This window comes from Pinus tabuliformis, chromosome 9, assembly GCF_031772625.1.
Source record: "Pinus tabuliformis cultivar Carrire ecotype Pingquan chromosome 9, CPIR1, whole genome shotgun sequence".
NCBI lineage: Eukaryota > Viridiplantae > Streptophyta > Pinopsida > Pinales > Pinaceae > Pinus > Pinus tabuliformis.
In genome coordinates this window covers 1,459,788,880-1,459,795,975 of record NC_142307.1, presented here as the reverse complement: position 1 = coordinate 1,459,795,975, position 7,096 = coordinate 1,459,788,880, and the positions used below count along the sequence as shown (strand labels likewise).

The window sequence follows — 7,096 nt, the reverse complement described above, 5'->3', positions numbered from 1 at the left end:
AATAATTCCTCCTTCAAGCTTTCTCACAACAACTCCTAGGGCTGAGATGGTCAATCCTCTTTGAAATTCCACAACTGCTAGAGCATCGAAGCCAACTCTATTTTCCAATAATATTCCACCCTAAAGCCTCCCACTCCCGTGGTGAAAGCTTTCAGATTTCTTAGTTCTTCCCTCTCTTTCAATTGTGGGAGTTGTTGCAATGCATCTTCCCAAAATAATGTAATTTCTCCATTCCTATTCTCCTGAAAAGCATGTTCTTGAATAACATTTCTACTCCCTTGAGCCCACATCCATAGGGCTGACCTTGATATGTTTGAATTGAGTCTGAGACACTCCTCTTGAGACTCGAGAGGGGCATATTTCCTTGACCATATTTGTTTCCATAATTATTTTCCCCTTAACACCCATCTCCACCATAATTTAGCTCCTAAAGCTCCACTTAGTTTCTAAATCTCTTAGGCCCAAGCCTCCTGCCATCTTAGGCAAATAAAACTTCTCCCATGCCACTACTGACCATTTCTTCGCCTTAGTAGGCCCTTGTGAGAAAAATTCCCTCCACTTGGAGATAAGTTCCTTCCAGATGGCTTTTGACACTGTGATGACTAACATATGATATATAGAAATAGCCAGAAGCACCGACTTAGTGAGCTTTAATATACCTGCCAAATTCAAAGCTCCAAACACCCAATTATTGATTCTATTAGTGATCTTCTTAAGAAGCTCTTGCCAACAAGAGATTCTTTTTGGATTTAGAACCAAGGGCACCCCCAAATACTTTGAGGGGACATTGGCTATGCAAAACTCCATCACTCGTGCCAAATGACGCTGCATCGACTCCTTGCAATTTAAAAAAGAAGCATTTGTTTTATCATTATTAATGAGCGTACTCGAGGCTTCCATAAAATTTGAAAATAAAAAGTGAACAACGCTTGCTTCTCTGAGATTAGGCTAGTTGAATAAGTGAACATCATTTATGAATTGTTAATGAGTCACGGGGAAGTCATCTCCAAATAAACGCAAAACACTTATCTTCCCTCTGAAACATGCAACTTTTAAAAATCTTCCCAACCCCTTCACAACCAAAATAAATAAAAAGAGGGACAACAAATCTCCTTGTCTTAGCTCACCAGAGAAGTTAAAAGTCCTAGAAGGAGATCTATTAATTAAGATAGAAAAAAAAGATATATAAATGAGAGATCTCATTCAAAAAATCCACTACTAGAAAAATCCAAATTATTATTTATTATTATCCAATTTTAAGGTCACGGCCAACCCAGACACCACATTGGTGTATGAGACCCGCTTGTTTGTGGGAGAAGGGACCCACGAGATCTATTAATTAAGATAGAAAAAAAAGATATATAAATGAGAGATCTCATTCAAAAAATCCACTACTAGAAAAATCCAAATTATTATTTATTATTATCCAATTTTAAGGTCACGGCCAACCCAGACACCACATTGGTGTATGAGACCCGCTTGTTTGTGGGAGAAGGGACCCACCTTCGTGCAGTGAGCATACATTGGTGGGACTCTTTGCAAATCGATTCCAAACACCAAAACTCGAGTGAGCATACATACTCTACCCCTCTGGAAAAAGCACATACTCTTAACCATTAATGCCACTCAAATGCATCAAAAACCTGCAAAAATAACAAGTTTAAAATGCTATTAAAAAAATTAATAAAAACATTCAAATTCAAGATACAAAATTAAAAATAAACCGATTTAAAATACTACTAAAATATTAATAAAAAAATTCAAATTTTAACCTACAAATTTCAATGGTTTATTATTATATTTGAAACTTTCCCTTCCTAACCTGTAACCACCAGGTGCCTTCCAAGGCCCAAATATAAGTCAATTTTCACCAACGTTGGCAGTAGGCAATCATAGAAATTTTGGTATGTGGTGCTGTGCCACTGCCTTGAACCAAGGCCCGGTGTCCATTAAACTGTGTTTACAGTTTCCCCTCACATCAGATATACCTGAAGATTTAAATGCTTTAGCTGTTACATTTATTGAAACATTTTCTTAAATTTATCTTCGACTTGTAACAGAGTAAATTTTAGCTTGGTAACTTAAATGAGGGACTGAAACAGAGTAAATTTCAGCCTGATAATTTAACGGAGTGATTCTCTCCATGATGTGTCTCACTTAATTTTTTTTAATTATATGTTGTAATCAATCTCAATCTCTGTTATAATAACGAATTTACACTAAATATCATTTACTGAAGAAGTGGAAAATTAAATATACTTTATGTAAAAAACCCATAACATATTAATATAATTCTCTTCCTTAATAAAAAAATGAAAACAGAGAGAAGAATATTGATGTGAGATTTTAGAAATGAAAGCTAATTTACACATTTTATAATAACAAACATGTAACACAGATCTCTAAATGAAGCACAGATCTCTAAATGAAGGTAAAATAATTATTTTTAGGGAATTTTTGACTAATTTATATTTATTTTAAAATAGGATAATTTTATTAATTCTTGAAATTTTAAGTAAAGAATATCTGGTAATAATTTTATAAAAATATTTATTTATTTTTTTTGAAATTTTGATTGGGTTTTAAGTTATTTTTTCTTGAGTATTATGAAAATCACAAAAATTACAAAATTTAATCAATTTTAATGGAAATCTGTAATACATAAATTTAGGAAAAAAAAACTTCTATGGTTAATAAACATTACAAAGCAAATTAGACATAAAAATAGATAGATAATTACCTTGACCTTTGTAAAGAGCAAGCAGACACCCATTGTAGTCATTTATTGATAATGTAGCATCCGCAAAATCCACTGTAGCCATTTGTTGCCAATGCAGCATCATCAAGATTCTCCCTCAAATTAGAAATCAAGCACTTAGAGGAATAGTATTTAAAGTCAATTCTTACTGTCAATCATGCATGCTTTGGATTAACTTTCTCTAATCCTCTAACAAAAACATATAATATTAATTATATGGTATTAAAAATTAAAACACAGAATTATATATATATATATATATATATATATATATATATATATATATATATATGATAACTTTCTTTTAAAATTAGACAAATTATATACTCTTCAGTATGGAAATGATATTTTATATTTTTGTTGCAATTAAATAAAATATCTCTATACTCTCACAATATGAGAAATAGACATTTCTATAACTTAAATAAATTAGGTTAATAAAATAAAATAAAATAAATTGTAAAACTTTCAGTGTAATAAATAATTATACATTAAATTTTTTATAAAAAAATCTATAAAGGGAAAAAGTTTTAGAGTAATAATGAGTATATGTTTATAGGGGCAGTTTAATTGACTATCACCAATTTATGAAGTATTATGAAAACCATGAGATCCAAAGTTCAAATCCCATGTAGGTCAAGCCAACAAAAATAAATATACATTAAATAAATTATAGGGGTGATAGGAAGGGAAGGGGTACTCTATGGCCAAAGGCTCTCTCCCAAAGGAGAAATCTATGGAAAAGATCATGAAAATAATTAGAAAAGCTTCCAAAGATATCCCATGCAAGCTTAGAATTATATAATACAAATACTCTTTACTCTATGGTCAAAGGCTCTCTCCCAAAAGAGAAAACTATGGAAAACATCATGAAAAGAATCAAGAAATCTGCCCAAAATATCCCTTGCAGGATTAGAATTATAGAATAAAAATACTCTTTCATGTTAACAAAAAAACAGTGGGTATCAAGATTTCTAAACATATCAATGGAAATAAATCAAAGTAGAAACCAAAATCAATAACATGAAAGTACAAATATTCCACATAGATGAGTAGACACCCAAAATAAAAATTAATAAAAAACAGAAACCAAAATAAAATAAACCTAATAATACTAATATTTCATAGAGATACCCATTGGTAAACACCCTAAATTAGGAATCAATCAAAAAAGAAATCGAAACCAGTAATCCTGAAAGTACTAATATTCTACATAGATACTTATATTCATAGAATGATAAACACCTCAAAATACCAAAACTAGTAACCCTAAAAGTACTAATATCCCATATAAATACCTATCTTCACATCAAAACAGAAACCAAAACCAGTAACCCTAAAAGTACTAATATTCTACATAGATACCTATATTCATAGATTGATAAACACCTCAACATACCAAAACCATAAACCTGAAAGTACTAATATTCCATATAGATACCTATCTTCACAAATTGATATAGACCCTCAAAGTAGGAATCCATCAAAAACAAACCAAAACTAGTAACCTTGAAAATACTGACATAAACCAAAACTAGTAACTTTGAAAGTACTAATATTCCATATAAATACTCATATCCCTCGCTCACCAAAATCAGAAACCAACCGCATAACATTGAAACTAAAAATATTATACTTAAATGCCTATCTTTTTAGATGGGTAGATATCCCAACATAAAACCAAAATCTCCAGCCCTCAAAGCATTGTATCCCCATATATCCAATACCCATTGCCCAGTAAAATGATTGAAAGCAGATTTAACCAAATATTTAGATAAACAGATACCTAGATCCCAATATGCAAGAAACCCATTATTGGGTTTTGAGGTGTGAATCGTGATGATGCTGCAGCAGCAACCGTTGACTGAGATATTTATCCATCCAATCCATGTGAGAATCAAAAGCCATAGCGACTACACACTGCATGCATGCTTGTGAAACTCAACACAAACTTCTGAGAAACGCACTGAAACAACATGATTATATAGGGGAATGCCCTGCCCTGCCCTGCACAGTGAGATACGTGTCAATCCCAACTGTTATTGCAAATAACTTCAAAGAGATGAATACCAATAAGGGTCATTAGTTTCAGTGATTATACATCACGACAAACTGTGCAGTCCTGGAAAACGACCACGATGAACTGCTGGGCTCGGAAGAGGACATAAAGTGGGAGGAGGCCTTCAAAATTGAAGCTGTGCAATGTGCAGGCATCTCGAAATACAGTGTAACAACGTTGAAAGAATGATTGAATTTGACAACACAGTCTGGAAATTTTTCAACAAACCGGTATAAGACAGGAAGCATATAGGATTCCAAGTACAGGGAAAAGCTGGAACACATGTTGTGGTACATTCCATGTGGTTCATCGTAGAGATGGGAATGTGGTGTCTGACTGTTGCTAAAATGTCAGGTCCTTCTTAGTTTATTCATGTCAGCTGGTGGGCACCACTTGCATGGGGCATGGGGCTTCTGATATATATATCAGAAGCCTTAAGACATACAAGAATGTGATGCCTAGTCGTTTCCAGGTGGGGCTTTGAGGCATACTAGCCAATGGAAATGATAATTGATGAAGGGTTGTTATTATTGCAAATGGGGAGAGCGTAAGACTGGATAGGTTCAAAGTAACTAAATTCTATTCACAAGATAGAAATGGTTCATAAAAGTCATTGTGTGAATGATAGCCTCTAATGGCTCGTAAAAGTCATCGTGTGAATGATAGCCACACGTTAGAGGGAGTCCATAGTCCAATAAGATATGTGTGAATAATATCCACAAGTTATAGAGAGATTAGAGAGAATCCATAGTCCATATGGGATATGTGTGAATAATATCCACAGGTTAAGGTTACAAAGAGTATAAGGTGTAAAATGAATAAAGTATAGGAATTAGTATAATTATAGAAATTAAATAGTTGATAAATATCGATAAGTATCAATGTTTAATAATATCAAAACACTTCATAATACATTTTACATTTTTAAAATTAAAACAATCATAAAACTAATAACTTTATTTTATATATATATATATATATATACTTGAAAAAGCCTAGAATAAGATTCTTACTTATGGAGATTTATTCCACTTTAACATGGAGATTCTTAATTTATTAATATGTATTGTTACAATACCATAGTTTATCAATACTATATGCCCAAAAAACCATAACTCATTTCAGACAACACTTGTTCATATGACATTTTTTTCAATTAATCAATTTAATTAAAAGAGCAAAAATGATATAACTACTTTGAAGATAAATATCAGTTTCTGATTTGTGTATACTACTATGAATATTATAAACTATTTTATGGAGTTTAAGTCCATACCATCCACCTAATAATTATTGATAATTAAATTAAAATTATGAAAGCCCTATTCCCAAATAAATATACTTATTGGCATAATAACCACAAGTTAGAAATATTCATATCATATAAGACATAATATGAATAATAACCACAAATTTAAAAGAGTTTGTAAGATGTAATTTAAAATACAAAATCACAAGCCACATAAATTAATATGATGCATTATGTGAATGATAACTATAAGAAAGAGAAAGTTACAATCACAAGTTAGAGAGTTTTATATGAGCTATGATGTGAGAAATAGTTATGAGAGAAAATTAATAAAATATGTGGCAAATAAAAATTATAAGTTAAAAAAAAAAGAATTAAATACTATATAAATGACAACCACAAATTAAAAATATATAGATATGTATATGTGTTTTTAAAAGAATGGGGAAGTTTCCTACTAAAACTTCTATCACTATCACTATAATTCCTAGATATCTTTGTCTCATTTTAACATGGATTTGTTTAATTTTTTTAATTATTTTACATATAAATAATTTACCAAATAAATAACCTAAAAAATGATTCACAAAATATATTATTAAAATAATTTTAAATTAAATTTAAAAAATATTAACATAAAAATAAAATACATATACAATATACGTGGGGCACTCTAAGAGGAAGTGGTTTTCATCCTCAATGTTCCTATTCTCACAGAGATGGCAGATCCTTTCCATCCATGGTGTTTTAGGAACTGCCCAACGACCTGTTTCACTATAGAGCTCATGAGAGTTCATTCTAATCTTCGCTATGTTAATTTTCTTCTTTGAGCTAGCTAAAACAAAGAGATACTTTTGATCTTCTAGGGTGGGGTTGATGACCTTCTTATAATAACTTAATTTTCTTTTAACTGCTAAATCTTTCTCACACCACATTTTTTTTTTGAACTTAGAAGTAACAATATTTTTAATGTTATTAACATTTTTCAATGCATCATTCTCGTTGATCTCCCAATGGTTTAACCAGGCCC

General features: G+C 31.2%; 1 long non-coding RNA gene across 2 annotated transcripts; it reads right to left on the bottom strand.

Moving 5' to 3' along the window:
• Positions 1-1,395: 1,395 nt before the first annotated feature.
• On the bottom strand, positions 1,396-5,301 carry LOC149154090 (uncharacterized). Of its 2 annotated transcripts, XR_016262708.1 has the most exons (4): positions 4,860-5,301; positions 2,741-4,765; positions 1,823-1,988; positions 1,397-1,643 (listed from the first exon to the last, which is right to left on the bottom strand). It is a non-coding gene; the product is annotated as an uncharacterized LOC149154090 (long non-coding RNA). The 2 variants fall into 2 exon arrangements; XR_016262709.1 differs by lacking the exon at positions 1,823-1,988 and having other exon boundaries at positions 1,396-1,643.
• Between the last annotated feature and the right edge of the window lie 1,795 nt (positions 5,302-7,096).